This window comes from Nycticebus coucang, chromosome 5, assembly GCF_027406575.1.
Source record: "Nycticebus coucang isolate mNycCou1 chromosome 5, mNycCou1.pri, whole genome shotgun sequence".
NCBI classification, from domain to species: Eukaryota; Metazoa; Chordata; class Mammalia; order Primates; family Lorisidae; genus Nycticebus; species Nycticebus coucang.
In genome coordinates this window covers 132,102,708-132,117,576 of record NC_069784.1, presented here as the reverse complement: position 1 = coordinate 132,117,576, position 14,869 = coordinate 132,102,708, and the positions used below count along the sequence as shown (strand labels likewise).

Genomic DNA, 14,869 nt, shown 5'->3' with positions numbered 1-14,869 from the left:
TTCAAGTGCCCTGCCAGGAACAATACACTTCCTCTTGACGTGCTGCCCACAAGAACTAATTCACTTGGAAAGGACAGGAGCTGATGTGAAGTGGCAACGTAGATGTTGATTAAGCAACAAGCACTGAAATAAATTTCTCTTTTTCTCATTCTCCCTGAAACCAAATGCATTACAACTCATTTAAACTCCTAGAAAGCATTTTTGAGTTCTGAAACATATAGACAAAAGTAGAATCACTAATACACGTATTCAAAAGAACTCTCTCCACCCCGCTCACAATCTTTCCCAGGCCATATAATGGAGGTTAGAGCCCACCAGGTCCACCAGGCCGTACAACTAGGGTGCTATGGAAATGAAGGGTCACTTGTCTCTTGCTAATCACTGCACCCCACAGCTTTCCACAGGGTCTGGTCCACTCAAAGTAATTAATAAATGGTGAATAGTCTCAGAATCTGTCTGTAAATACTCACAGAAAAACTTCTGTAAAATGCCAAAATAAACAGTTCCTTCACTTTCAACAGACTAATTTCCCTTAAATTAATCAGACTATCTTTAACAAACCTCATATTCTGCAGTACACTATTGAATATTTACAAACAAATTTACTGTGTAATGAAAGTTTCAGGCAAGAAAGCAAAACATAATGTGTAGCTTTTAAACTATCACTTTAGAAAGTAATGGCTTAGTTTGACTGATCCTTTATCTAAACCATTTTCTAGCTAATGGAGTAATTTCACCAGCTACCTTTATTCCTGACATCATATAAATCTATTATATAACAAGCTGCTATAAATGATAATGTAAAACTTTCATTACACAACATTTTACTATTTTCTAAGCACTTTCACATTCTTCCATTTGTTTCTAAAATGCTAAAGATAGACAACTAATCAATATATTGTCTCTAAAGTCTTTTCTTATGCCAATAGATAATACATATTGTTGATAAATAAATATATTGACTTTTTAAAAAAAACCTTTCCAAGCTGAAGTGCCTCTGATTATAACTCACGAGGTTGGAACATCCCAGCGAGGTGTTCTGGGTCCTCCACGCATTTCCTACAGAGTCCCCCCACCTGAGGCAACTCTGTCTGCTGGCTCCTGCCTGCCAGGGGGCCTCAGTACCTCTGAGCCACAGACCACATGGTGCTGCCCCCACATGTCCTAGTAGGCACTTAACTGGTCACATGCCACCCGGACCATCTATCAACCCTTACTGCAAACAAGGGCTGGAACTGTGCCTTGCTCATGACAGTGTCCTCAGCACCCAGGAGAGGGAGAGTGACCCCAGAGGCTGCAGAACACCATTCCATCTCAAGAGGGAAATCATCGAGCACAGGGATCAGGATAAAGCAGTTCAAGAAACAGGTGCTGGTAGTATTTTAGAGAAAAGTCTGGTGTCATTCAGGTGGGTATCTGAGTGTATCCTAACTTCTTAGCTGTCCTGGAGGGGAGGTGGGGGTGAGTTGAGGAGAAGTGATAAGGTTAGACAGAATGACTTCAGCCCATATACTATGCCACTACTTTCCTTAAATATTGTCTATATAGTTCATCCACAGTCACACAAATTCCCCCAAAGGTGTGAATACACAAAATACTCCATCAATACTGTAAAAGAAACAAAATAGTAAATTTCATGCCAACGCTGATAGTTCCTCTGGAATATCAGGAAACAACTTCAGTTATGGAATAAATTGTTGATATCATGAATCCCATCTAAAAAAGCCTTCTAAACTTTGTTTTATTCTTGAATCAAGTGCAAGAAATAGTTATTACTTTTTACATGTTTTTGACACATTTTCAAAATCTGGGTAACTTGCTTCCTATCTAAATTTTTTGGCTTTATAAAATCCCCCCTACAAAGAGGTACACACAAATCCTATTTAAAATATATTCTTTTTCTCTAAAAATAATTCTGAAAAGAGTCAGGTTAGCAAAGATAAATTCAAAACACCTAGGTATGTAATTTTAAATGAATAATCTTGATATTTTTCTTTTTTTTTTGAGACAGAGTCTCACTCTATTGCCCAGGCTGCCATGCTGTGGCATCACAGGTCACAGCAACTTCAAAATCCTCTTGCCTCAGCCTCCTGAGCAGCTAGGACCACAGGTGCCTGCCACAACATCTGGTTAGTTTCTCCCTCCCTCCCCCATTTTTAGAAGAGACTGGGTCTTACTCTAGCTCAGGCTGGTCTCGAACTCTTGAGCTCAAGCTATCCACTCGCCCTGGCCTCTGAGCATGCTAGGAGTGCACGCATGAGCCACTGCACCCAGCCAGTAAGGTTGATTTTTAAAAAAGACAAAAGGCAGTTTGGACCTTTTTTTAATATTCTGTATTAAATCTAGGGCTGAGTCATAGAATTTATAGAAAAAAAATACCATTATTTGAAAGTTAAAACAAAGTTGCATTTCATGTTTCTCCTTATAAACTCCAAAAATGATTAGTCAAAATTGAACATCAAAATGATGACTAAAAAAAAAAATTGTTAGAACAAAATTTTTTTTCTTAGCATTTCAAGTCTCTAAAACTAACCAGACTTACCAGGGACTTCATTTTCTATTATTCTATTATTACCACGTCTATGAAGATTCATGAGATCAAAACTAAACATAACAGAAGAGAAAATGAGGTCACAAAGCCTTCTGACAGAAGCATTACAAACACAAGGAGCGCATTCTCTGCACACCCCGGAAGGCCACGGACTGCACAGGAGGGTCTACAATAAGATATTCCTTCCTGTGCACCATGGAAAAGCCTCAGGAGCTTACAGTACAAGAAATGAAACTGCTGCTACGATGGATCGCTCTGTTAAAGATGCTTATCCTTTATTTTCAATGTTGTCAAATATGTTCTATTGTATCTCACGTTCATGTTTCCAAAACTGCATTTTTAAAAAATATCCCAAGTTAAGAACATTTTCAGTACCGTAGAGAAACCCTTTCTAGCCCCCAAATCTGGTAAAAATATGAATCAGAAGGTGTGGGAGGCAGAATTCTATGGTCCCCAAGATTCCCCGTCCCTGTGTGCACACCCACGTTAATGACCTTCCTTCTGTGTGAGTGGCTCTGTGACTATGACAGGTAACACTCCAGTGCCGCAGTTCTTAACCTGTGGGTCGCGACCCACAGGAACTGTATTACAGGGCCACCACGGCATTAGGAAGGTTGAGAACCACTGCTCTAGTGATTATGTTACTTTATAGGGTAGAAGGAAGTTCGCAGATGTGATTAAGGTCCCTAAGCAGTTGACTCTGGATTAATAAAAATTATCCTGGGCGGCGCCTGTGGCTCAAAGGAGTAGAGCGCAGGCCCCATATGCCAGAGGTGGTGGGTTCAAACCCAGCCCTGGCCAAAACTGCAAATAAAATAAAAACTATCCTGGGTGTGCCTTCCACCTAAGTGGTGGAAGGGTCTGAAGCCAGTCTACTGCTGCAGTGCTGTGGAGACAGCAATGTGGCAGAGAATCACAGGTCACTTCTGGAAACTGAGAATGGTACTTGGTTGGGATCCAGCAAAAAAAATGGGAATCTAAGAACTATAATCACAAGGAAGTCAATTCTGCCAACCAATGAGCTTAGAAGAGGATCTTAAATCTCAAATCTCAGACATGACTGAAGTCCAACACCAGCTTCTTCCAACATTGGCAGATCCTCAACAGATGGCCTAGTTATAGGCCCCCTCTTCTACAGAAGCTGTGAGATACTCAAGAGGTGTGGTTTTATGCTGCTGAATTTGTGGTAATTTGTTATTCAACAGTAGAAAATTAATACACTTGCAACTTCCTTTTCCTTTCTAATCTAACCAGAGATCTGTAATTTATGCAAGAATTTTTCAATTTTCCTTTTTCTTCTTTTTTTTTAAGTTTTTTTTTCTTTTGATAAAATTAACTTTCTGTCTTTATTAAGAGTATTGTAATTGTGCTCGCTTCAGCAGCACATATACTAAAATTGGAACGATACAGAGAAGATTAGCATGACCCCTGCTCAAGGATGACACGCAAATTCGTGAAGCGTTCCATATTTAAAAAAAAAAAAAAGAGTATTGTAATCAGGCCAGGCATGTTGGATCATTCTTGTAATACTAGCACTCTGAGAGGCTGAGACAGGAGAACTGCCTAAAGTCAGGAGTTGGAGACCAGCCTGAGCAAGCGCAAGTCTCCCTCTCTACCAAAAGTAGAAAAAACCGGCTGGGCGTTGTGGTGGGCGCCTACACGTTCTCCCAGCTATACCGGAGGCCGAGGCAGGAGGACTGCTTGAGCCCAGGAATTGGAGGTTGCTGTGAGCTATCATGAGGTCACTTGCATTCCAACCTGGGGCAACAGAGTGAGCCAGGCTTAAAACAAAGAACAAAAATGGTATTATAAACAAATTTAAAGAAAAAATTGATAGGAGGAGTTAATAAAATGAGCAGGAAGGCTTGACATGGAAAGTAATTATTTATATGAATGTTTTCAAACCCTTTGAGCTACTGTAAAGGGTGTTTTGTGCAAGTTCCATGGGTGAATTTAAATGACAAATACACAAACAAAATACAGTACCTTACTGGCAAGTGGAAAAAAATCAAAACCATAAAAAATAAACTGGGTAAACTGATGACTATTCTCTAGTTAACTAATTCAGGACCTGTATCTTTTCTACAGCAGCACGTTATTGAAGACTTGGCTTGATGTAGAAGGAAAGACAGTCACTTGTTATTTCTTAACGGAATGAATTAGCTTAAAGAAGATAGCAACACAGGTGGCAAACATGAGGACACCCCGAGTGCCACCAGAGGAGCTCCCTGGTTTCCGACACGAAGCCCCTCTCTACAACCATTCAGGCCAGCTGCGGTGTATGGGAACGGTGCTGACTGACCCTCCCCCCTAAAAATGTTTATACTCCATATTCAGTTTATAAGCGAACCGAAAAGAGACCCATTCTACTGAAGATGAGTCAATGACTGAAAATACTGCTGAGGAGCTGGGTATGGCTGAGACAGTGTGAAAGAGGGACAGGCGAGACGTGCATCTAAACGTCCACGTACATGTTCTGTGTTAAAGTGAATGCGCATGCGTCACTTCTTAGTGATTTTTGCTTTAACCAACCTGACCACCAGTACTGCCTGACATTTAGTAAGTAGGCTTAGGTTATACTTCTTTTCCCTTCCACAGTTCAAACATGTCCAACTATTTTCCAGATACTTTGCTAATTAGGCAAGAACTGCTTCCAAAGACAGAACAGTGATTTACAACTAGTGTGCCACGAAAAATTTTAAAGATCATTAACTAAATTATTTTCAAAAGAAGTTCGAAGGACACTAAGTATATTCTTTTTTTTACCTTTTTTTTTGTGATCAACATAATTTAAGTGTGTCATAGAAGTTTAACTATAGGTTCAAGAGAGCCATGAGATAAAAAAGGTAAAAGACAATGACTTAGAAACAGCAGCTAGATGGGAAGCAGGGAGACACAGGGTCTAGTTGGTTAGTCACCCTCTCCCGAGCCCTGGCTCCTACTCTAACAGGAGGGTAATGGACTACATAATTTCTCCTGTCCCCTGTAGCTCTAAATCCTATCATCAGATTTACATTTTTATTATAAAATAACTACATTATTTTTAAAAACTGTAACTCATCGCTATGAAAAAAACACATTTAATTGGGTGGTAAGGATATTAAAAGATACTAAGGAAAGCTATGGCAGTAAATCTTACGCTGCCTTGCATTACAAATCTCAGTTTAAGATGCAGGACTTTCAAGGGGAAGAGCTTAATGGGAGTAGAGAGCGGTGACATCACACAGTGCCTTCCTATCCAAGTGTAACAATTTCATGCTGTCACAAATCAGACTTACAGTCAGACTCAATAATATGCCACATAAGCAAGAAAAAGCCACAGACACGACTGTTTTCTTTTGACCATACAAAACAAAGCAGAACTCTTTCAAAGTAAGGAGCTTAAAGAAGGAATCATTTCCATATTCAAGTGATAAAAATTGTAGCCAAGATTTAGAAACAAAGTTGCAAGATTGAATAACTGGCTAGTAGAAAGGAAAAATAACAAACTTAGTATTTTTAAAAAGGTACAAAAGTAAATAGGTTTGTACACTGCTCTTTTTATAATATTGACGAGAAACCAGTCAAGATAGCCCGTCTCCAAAGTACCACTGCTATCCTTCAGCATCACTCTCTTATGTGCTAAAATGTGGCTTTACATTTTAAATTCTAACTCAAGTTTGTAAAAACTGCTCTTAGGTGGCTTTTGATATAGGCAATCTTGTGTTTGTCCTTTGTCCATTTAATAACAGCATCTTTCCCCTTTATAACTTCTACAATATTTTGCCTTATAAGACACTCTATATCAGCAACATTTTAGATTATAATTGTCTGAGTTACATACAAAAGTCTGCTTTGGAATCCCATGAAGGACACTGAATAAAACTATCTCTAAGGAAACTTCACTTTGTCCCAGAAGAAATGTACCCAAAAGGTGCCAATTATTCCGGGGAAGTGATCAGCTCTGACTGAACTTATCTGAGTATCAGACAGCAGCATCTGACCGCAGCTGACATCCAGGCCAACAGGCACGCTTGGTTCTAGACAGATCCATTAGCATTCAGTAGCCTGGTTGAAAACTGTTCCCTGATCGATTCGTCTGTATCAGACGAGTCACACAGGCACTGAGAAGCTTGCCTATCTGGAGATAATCCAGCAACATATAAAGGTCCTTCCCCTCATTTTACAAAAAAATACACCCTCTGCTTCTCTGCCTGGATCATCATCGCTTCACCCACAAGACGGAGCGGCACAGCTGGGAACAACACGTTCCTGCATTATTAATTGGTAAAGTGTGATGTGCCTGGAGCTGACAAAGTGTGCAAGGCGTCACCGCAGTTCTTAACAGTCCATTTCTGCAAACTGCTGGTCTGACTACATTTTCAAAATAATTACCTATTAATCGCACAAAACTAAAATATAGCAAGACACTAACATCTAATCATGTAAATAACCGTAGAGATTACAACAGACTTTTTAATACTTTTGTGAAATATGGGTACAAAATTATATATGGGTGTGACAAAAGAAAAAATACGAAAAGGAAAATACCACTCTTTCCATAATCGTTCCCATAAAAATACCAATGCCTGACGGGTGCTGTGCATGAGGACTGTGCACCAGTGAACGCCTCAGAGCCCATCGTTGAAGAAGCAGCTGTCCACTCTCATTAATTTACTGTCCTGGTATTATAAAGTCATTTTTCCTTGCCTTCCTCTGTCTACATTTTTTGAAAGACACCTCTAAGATGACATTTTGTTACGTGTTACATTCCAGTATAACCAATACAGTGTGAATTTAAGAGGTTACAAATCACAAATAGTTATTTAAAATAAAAATGATTCCTTTAACATTTTCTTTTTGGCTCATATGAGACTCCATTGTAAATTCTCATTCTGATTATTATTTACTGAACTCTAAACTGCATTTTCCGTTAGTGTTTAAACGGATAAAGAGAATGGCCTGCAAGATCTAGTTTCCTTGTGCTTATTTCTATCTGCTGCTTTAGTTTAAGGCACATTTTCCTTTATTTCACTTTTCCACAAGCCATAAAAAAACTCATTTCTAATGCATCCGTTCGTTCAGCTTAACCTCTCTTCTCAGCAATTAAAGCACTCTGCGCACCCTCATCTCTCACACAGCCAGCTAAATAATGCATTGCGTCCCCCGCTCATCTTTTATCATCCCAAATGACAGGTATTAGCATATCTCCCCAGTCAATTACAGTGCAGCAGAATAATCACAGCATAATTGGGCGAAAGCCACTCTAATCACCAGCCCTGCAAACGCGCAGAATAAAAACTGAGTGGCAGTTCAGACAGGCCCTGCTCTTGTCCGTGACTCTAGCCAACGAGCCTGGCAGATCTCCACTTCCTGCCTCTCAGCGCTTCTCCTTTAGAGAGGTCAACTTCTCTATGCCGCCTAAGTAAAAATGCACACATGTATGGATGGGGACATTTACTATTGCCACATGCACACATGTGCACCTATTAATATCTGTGCTTGTGATGTTGGCACATACTATTAAATAGCACGTCATAAAAATTTTTATGTCAATCAGAAAACAAAAAAGTTATTTCATGAGTATGATATCATCAGAAGTTCTATTTAATAGTCCATATGAAGGTGAAACAAAAAATTAAAATTTTTATAAAAGCTACTTACTATCAAAAATTAGAGCCCTTGGAGTGTACACCTGATAAAGAAATGCATTCTCCATCTTAAAATTCAGGATTTCTTGCTTCTTCCCAAATTACTCATTTAGCACAGGTACTATTTTTTAAATTAAATGCCTGTTGTTCCTTGCTGTGGCGAGTACAGGGAACAGACTTCATTGACAGTGTGTGACAAGGTGGGGCTCCTTAGGCCCCTCCTATTCTCAGGCTGGAAACTGTGTCAGGGAGGGGTGATTCTCAGTGTGCTGGGGACTGAGTGGGGGGCAGGGACTCCCCAGCAACTGAGGGCTTCCCTCTGCTTCTGAGGCTGTCATTGGGGTTGGTGGCCCAGGGGACCCTTACTCCTTGGAGCCATGTGCCTTGTTATTTTTATACTGCTGTAACAGCCAGCCAATGTTTCAAAATCATGATGATACTAAGTACAGGTTAACACACTAAGATGACTGAAGAAAAGATGCTTATCCATCCATAAGGAGATTAAACTTAAATGAGACAAAAATAGGAATATAATGTGAGAATTCTTAATATATAATGTGAGAATTCTTTTATAAAATCTGAAAATGTTTAGGAAATTTGTTTGAAATAATTTTTAGAATGCTTCCTATGATTTCATTGACTTTGTCATGATATTTAATGTTCAACGTAAGTAGAATCTAAACCTATACTCAGTTCCCACTGAGTATATAAATAATACGTGTTCATTAGCTAATCCATTTTTCACTTCCCCTCCCCCTCAATGTGATACACACAGAAAAAAATTCATTCTGGAATGAAGAGTAGATGGAGGTTAAGAGACATTTCTTATAAAAATGTATGTGGCTTCTTAGGAAGCAGCCAATTAAGTACTTTAAACTGCCAAGTGTAGCTTTAAAAAAAAAAAAAATTCCTGTAGGATTTAACTTCCTGGTCTCTATCTCAGAGAGCCAGGCCCATGTTCCCTAGCTCACACTCACCCCTCCTGTTCACAAACTCATTTAAGGCCGCACCCACTGCAAGCAGAAACCTGCCCAGCTCCCAAAGGAAGGCCACACCTGAGTGTGCTCAGGCCAGAGGGAGAGAAGGCTTCATACTCTGCTGGGCCAGAGTTCAGGGTCAGCAAAGGCAGAGCAGCCTTGCTGGGCAAAGTGAGCAGCAAATCAATGCAGCTAGTCCTGGTGACCTGGAAGACTGGGGCACACAGCCACAGCCAGCTGCAGGGACGCTTTGGCTGTGATACCCTCTACTAGTGATTCCATAGTCAGGACACCAACAAAATTCAGGAATGTCAAAGAATAGGCTTTTATGACAACAAAGCAGACAAGATGTGGTGCTTATTACTTTATTATTTAGAGTTTGTGGTATTTTCAACTACAACTCTGCCAGACACTTTAGCCCTTCAATATACGAACATACTGAGGCAATAACACAATATCGAAAAGCCAACTGTCAAAAGATCAGAGTAAAAGCAGAATTTAGACAAAACAAATAGTCTCCCAGACTTTTTCTTGCTTCCAAACTTGTTATTTTTAACTTATAATATGAAATGTTTTATTTGCATTATCACTTCAAGAACTCTGCATGTATTTTTCTTGGCATATCTTTGCAAATGTACCCACAGGATACATTACTTTAGTTGTTAAGTGGTAATTTTATTGCTTATTTGGGAATATCTTTTGCAAGTATTTATCAATGATACATCTGGTATGCAAGTATTAATTCAACAGGTTTTTTTCTCAAAACTGATTTTTAAAAATCATCCCCCTAATATAATCTTTAATTCACATAAATGTTCTACTTGGCTTTAAGCATCTTCCAACATATTGGCTCTTTCAACACCAGCCACGTTGACATTCTCAACTGACTTGCAAAAATTGACACAGATTGGGAAGTAGCCAAATTTCAGGCGGGGGGGTGGTGGGGGAGGGCTCTTACCATCTGAAGAAACAGAATCTGCTTTAAAATTTGGCACTGGAGAAAACCTAAAACGCATGCAATCCTCCATCTTCCCTGAGATATTTTCTTTGCTTCTTCCCAACAAAATCATAAGCAGTTTGATGATTATTAACATGATCTCAGTAACTCTATGCAAAGGAATTTTACAGGCAAGCCCAGAAACATGCCTCTCATTATATGTGCACATCCCAAATGAACAGGTGTTTGAGGGTGGGGATAAGAGAATATATGCATTTTTATTATTACCAGAAAATTAAGTCCTAAAAAACCAGTGCCAAAATAATGTCCCCAGAGAAAAATGGAGTCAATCAAACTCCAAATTACAGAAGTAAATAAGCTTGCTTCCAGCACAACTCCTTGTGTCCTTAAAAAGACCACGGTGAGATACATAGCATTGAAGCCACATTTAAGTCTTAACGTGTTTTTAGCAAAACAAACAGAATCTGGAGAAAGAAGGCATGAGTTGTACTGCATTAGGTCACGTCTGCTCACTTTGTATGCTCATCTCCAGTGGGGCAAGGCAAACACTTCTCCAAACTGCACTTGCTGGACCCTAGGATAGCCACTGTGCAGTCAATAAATCTATATAAAAGGTATGCCATCTACCATCCCCTAACAGAGTATTTAGTCTAGAAGAAATGGAGCTCCTATTACACTAAGAACCCATTTGGTCATGACAAACTTTTCCGATTTTTTATATTATGTCAAAGGAAATCCTGAAAATATCACACATTCTTTACTGAGCTCTATAGCCCACTGGGTAATTTCAGGCCAATTAAAACTCCACAAAAATCTTGTGATCACCTAATATTTCAAAGAGTGTGTTCATACCCATTGGAATAAATAACTTCAAAAAATTATTTTCACTATTGAATGCAAATCTAAAATTATCTGAGAGTCCTAATACATTGAGTTGACGCATATGAAATTGCCAGCATTAGACAATTTTTGTGCTGCAAAATGACAATTCTAAAAGATGTAACCTAATACACTTCTAGAACTTGGGTGTGCCTGATAAAAATCATGGCTACAATCTAGTGCACTGGCCTAGGAAACAAAAACCTGGGTTCTTGTTCTATGTTGTCACCAGACAGTACCTAAAATAAGTCACTTTAACCTCTGTCAGCCTTCATCATTGTGAAAAAGAAACTCAGATTAACAGCTGGGGTTACTTTTCTTCTTTGCGAAAAGAATGAAAAATAATTGACCAAGGCTCTAGTGAATACAGCTCTAAAGGAAATCAGAAAAGACTAGCTGGGCGGGGCAACTCACCCTCTAACCCCAGTCCTTTGGGAGGCCAAGATGGGAGGATCACTTGGGTTTGGGATTGGGGGCTGCTTAGCGAGCTGTGATGGCACCACTGCACTCCAGTGGATTGGGAGGCCGCTTAGTGAGCTGTGATGGCACCACCGCACTCCAGTGGATTGGGAGGCCACTTAGTGAGCTGTGATGGCACACTGCACTCCAGTGGATTGAGAGGCCGTTTAGTGAGCTGTGATGGCAGCACCGCAGTCCAGTGGATTGGGAGGCCGCTTAGTGAGCTGTGATGGCACACTGCACTCCAGTGGATTGAGAGGCCGTTTAGTGAGCTGTGATGGCAGCACTGCAGTCCAGTGGATTGGGAGGCCGCTTAGTGAGCTGTGATGGCACCACTGCACTCCAGTGGCCGCTTAGCGAGCTGTGATGGCACCACTGCACTCCAGTGGATTGGGAGGCCGTTTAGTGAGCTGTGACGGCACCACTGCACTCCAGTGGATTGGGAGGCCGCTTAGTGAGCTGTGATGGCACCACTGCACTCCAGTGGATTGAGAGGCCGTTTAGTGAGCTGTGATGGCACCACTGCAGTCCAGTGGATTGGGAGGCCGCTTACTGAGCTGTGATGGCACACTGCACTCCAGTAGACTGGGAGGCCGCTTAGTGAGCTGTGATGGCACCACTGCACTCCAGTGGATTGGGAGGCCGCTTAGCGAGCTGTGATGGCACCATTGCACTCCAGTGGATTGGGAGGCCGCATAGTGAGCTGTGATGGCACACTGCACTCCAGTGTCGGCCACAGAGCAAGACTGTGTCTCACCAAAGGTGGTAGAAAATAAAATTTCTATATTTCATCTCTCTTTTAAAAGTTTTGCCTGGCTTTACTTAATAGAGGATTTTATTTGTAGACAAGAAAAAAAAATTCTACTTTTTCCAAGACAAAGATAATATCTTAGATGAGTAAATACTGAGAGGAAAAGAATCTGAAGAAGAATAAATGAGTAAGAGTTGAAGTTTAACCTCATGAATACAGGAAGCCTATTAGAACACAGGATTTTAGGGCTGGAAAGAAATTTTCCCAGAAATTTTATTTTCCAAACTTACACTGGGACTTACAGTCCACTACAGGTCTTTTTAACTCCTTGTCAAGTAGTGTTAATTATAAAATGGAAGAACAAAATTCCTATTCTGTATTTAATCCAAATCCAGAAATTAGGTGAGACCCCACCACCCAACAGCTCTCAAGTAATTTCTCATCATTCCACTCAAGATCCTTCACCAGTAAGTCTGCCTGTTTTCCTCTTAATTACATATGCTTTGGCTTATGTAGTCTTTTGTCTTTTATAAGTTTTATATTCACTTATTCCTCTAAAGGCAGAGGTGAAACAAATTTAAATATAATGTAAAAAGGTATACTTTAAAGAGATAACCAAGCATAATAAGCAAAACCACATCAAATATTACAGGTGATTATAAAGAAAGCATTTTACTCCAACATTTCCTAAATAAGAGTAAAGCAAATTTGTTTTAAAATTGAACATGTAAGTGTCTTAACTACCAGCAGATGGCAGAAGCAGAGGCCGGGAGAGTCTCTTAACAAAAGATAAGAGCAACTCAACGTGGATTCCCAGATTCCCAAATCCCAGAGAACTGGAGCTCCTTCACAAATGCTGTGAATTTTTTTTCTCCACCCTTGAGTCTTTCTCTTATGGGAAATAGCAAAGTTTTTGCTTTACAAATATATACTTTATAATTTTGATTTACAGTCATTGACTGAAACAATAAATAAATGTCCTCTTTCTCTAAGGATTTCTGACAGATTTTAATTAAATAAAAAATTTTGAATATAAAACTAAATCATTCATATTACAAAAAGTCATATGAGTTCATAAAAAACAAGGTTTGCTGGTTTCATTTCCATGATATTGTTACTTTAAGTGAAGTTCACATCTACTTAGAGAATTAGCTGAGCAAATTCACTGAAAAACACACTCTGGTGAGAAGACAGAAAGAAGTGAGAAGAACCAGAGTTGGTGTTGCTCTGCAAGAAGGAAATATGCATCTAACAAAAGTTTTTAAACAGAAGAATAACACATGCTTTGGCACGGTTCCATTAATAAAAGATTATTTTACGAGGTAGAATCCTATAGCGCTACGTTAAACACCCAAAATCTGAAATATTGCTACCCCCAAGAATAACCCCAGAATGAATCAATGAATCAGTGTCCCATTACAAATATCACCACTAGAAGAATGCCAAATTTAGTGACCCCACTTAAAACTTTTCTATTCTCAAAATCTAATGGAACATGTCAACTTTATTACAGTTTTTATTTCTTACTGAGCAGAGCGTCCAGCAGGACAGTAGCAAATTCCTTATCTTTCCTAAGTTCCGAGTTTTTAAACCAACTTTACAAATGGCTATTCTGACTGCAGAATGTGTCATGCTAAAATGTCTCCTGTCATATAATAAAACAGCGACCCCCCATGGGGCTGTACTGAATGTGTCCACACATGGAGGGGCCCGCTGGTACTGATCTGTACATATGGTGCGTGTCCTATCTGTGACAACTTAAGGAGGTGGTCAATGCAGGAAGGTGGTCAACTGTGGAGGTTCTTCTGTACTGGCAACTTTTGTTTTCTAGGACAGTTTTGGCCAACAGAACTTATTGTGAAGATGGAAATGTTGTACCCTGTTTCCCTGAAAATAAGACATCCTCCGAAAATAAGACCTACTTACAGGAAAGATAAGACGTCCCCTGAAAATAAGACCTAGCGCATCTTTGGGAGCACACTTTAAAATAAGACACTGTCTTATTTTCGGGGAAACAGGGTATGTGTGCACTGTGCCAGTGTGGCAACCACCAGTGACATGTGCAGCTGCTGAAATGTGGCTAATGCAAGTGATGACCTTTTTTTTGAGACAGAGCCTCACTCTGTCTCCCTCGGTAGAGTACCAGCGGGCCCCTCCGTGTGTGGACGCATTCATTACAGCCCCACGGCAACCTCAAACTCTTGAGCTCAAGTGATTCTCTCACCTCAGCCTCCCAGGTAGCTGAGACTACAGGCGTCCGCCACAACGCCTGGCTATTTTTAGACGCCTGGCTATTTTTAGAGACTGCGTCTCACTCTGGGTCAGGCTGGTCTCCAACTCCTGAGCTCAGGTGATCTGCCTCCCTCAGCCCAGAGCGCCAGGATTACAGGTGTGAGCCACCTCGCCTGGCCTTAAAGAAATGACTTTTAAATTTAATTTTGCTTTAAGTAATTTAAAATGTAAATACCCACAAATGACTGACATTACATCTGACATCACACTGGATGCCAGAGCTCTACATGACCAAAATGTGTAGTGGGAACTGATTAAGAATAGAAAAATCTCAAAGGTGAAGCTTAAGACTCATAAATGACTAAGAAGAAATAGACTCTTTAGACGATTCAAACTGTAGCCTTCTAAGTTGGACTGATCAGATCAGAAAAA

The 14,869-nt window shown here is 40.0% G+C and overlaps 1 protein-coding gene and 1 non-coding gene across 10 annotated transcripts in view; one reads left to right on the top strand and one right to left on the bottom strand.

Moving 5' to 3' along the window:
- The window catches only part of ARID1B (AT-rich interaction domain 1B), a 420,254-nt gene that overhangs the window by 149,526 nt on the left and 255,859 nt on the right, over nt 1-14,869 (bottom strand). The window lies entirely within an intron of this gene.
- LOC128586885 (U6 spliceosomal RNA) lies at nt 3,918-4,024 on the top strand. The gene has a single exon (XR_008380343.1). It is a non-coding gene; the product is annotated as a U6 spliceosomal RNA (small nuclear RNA).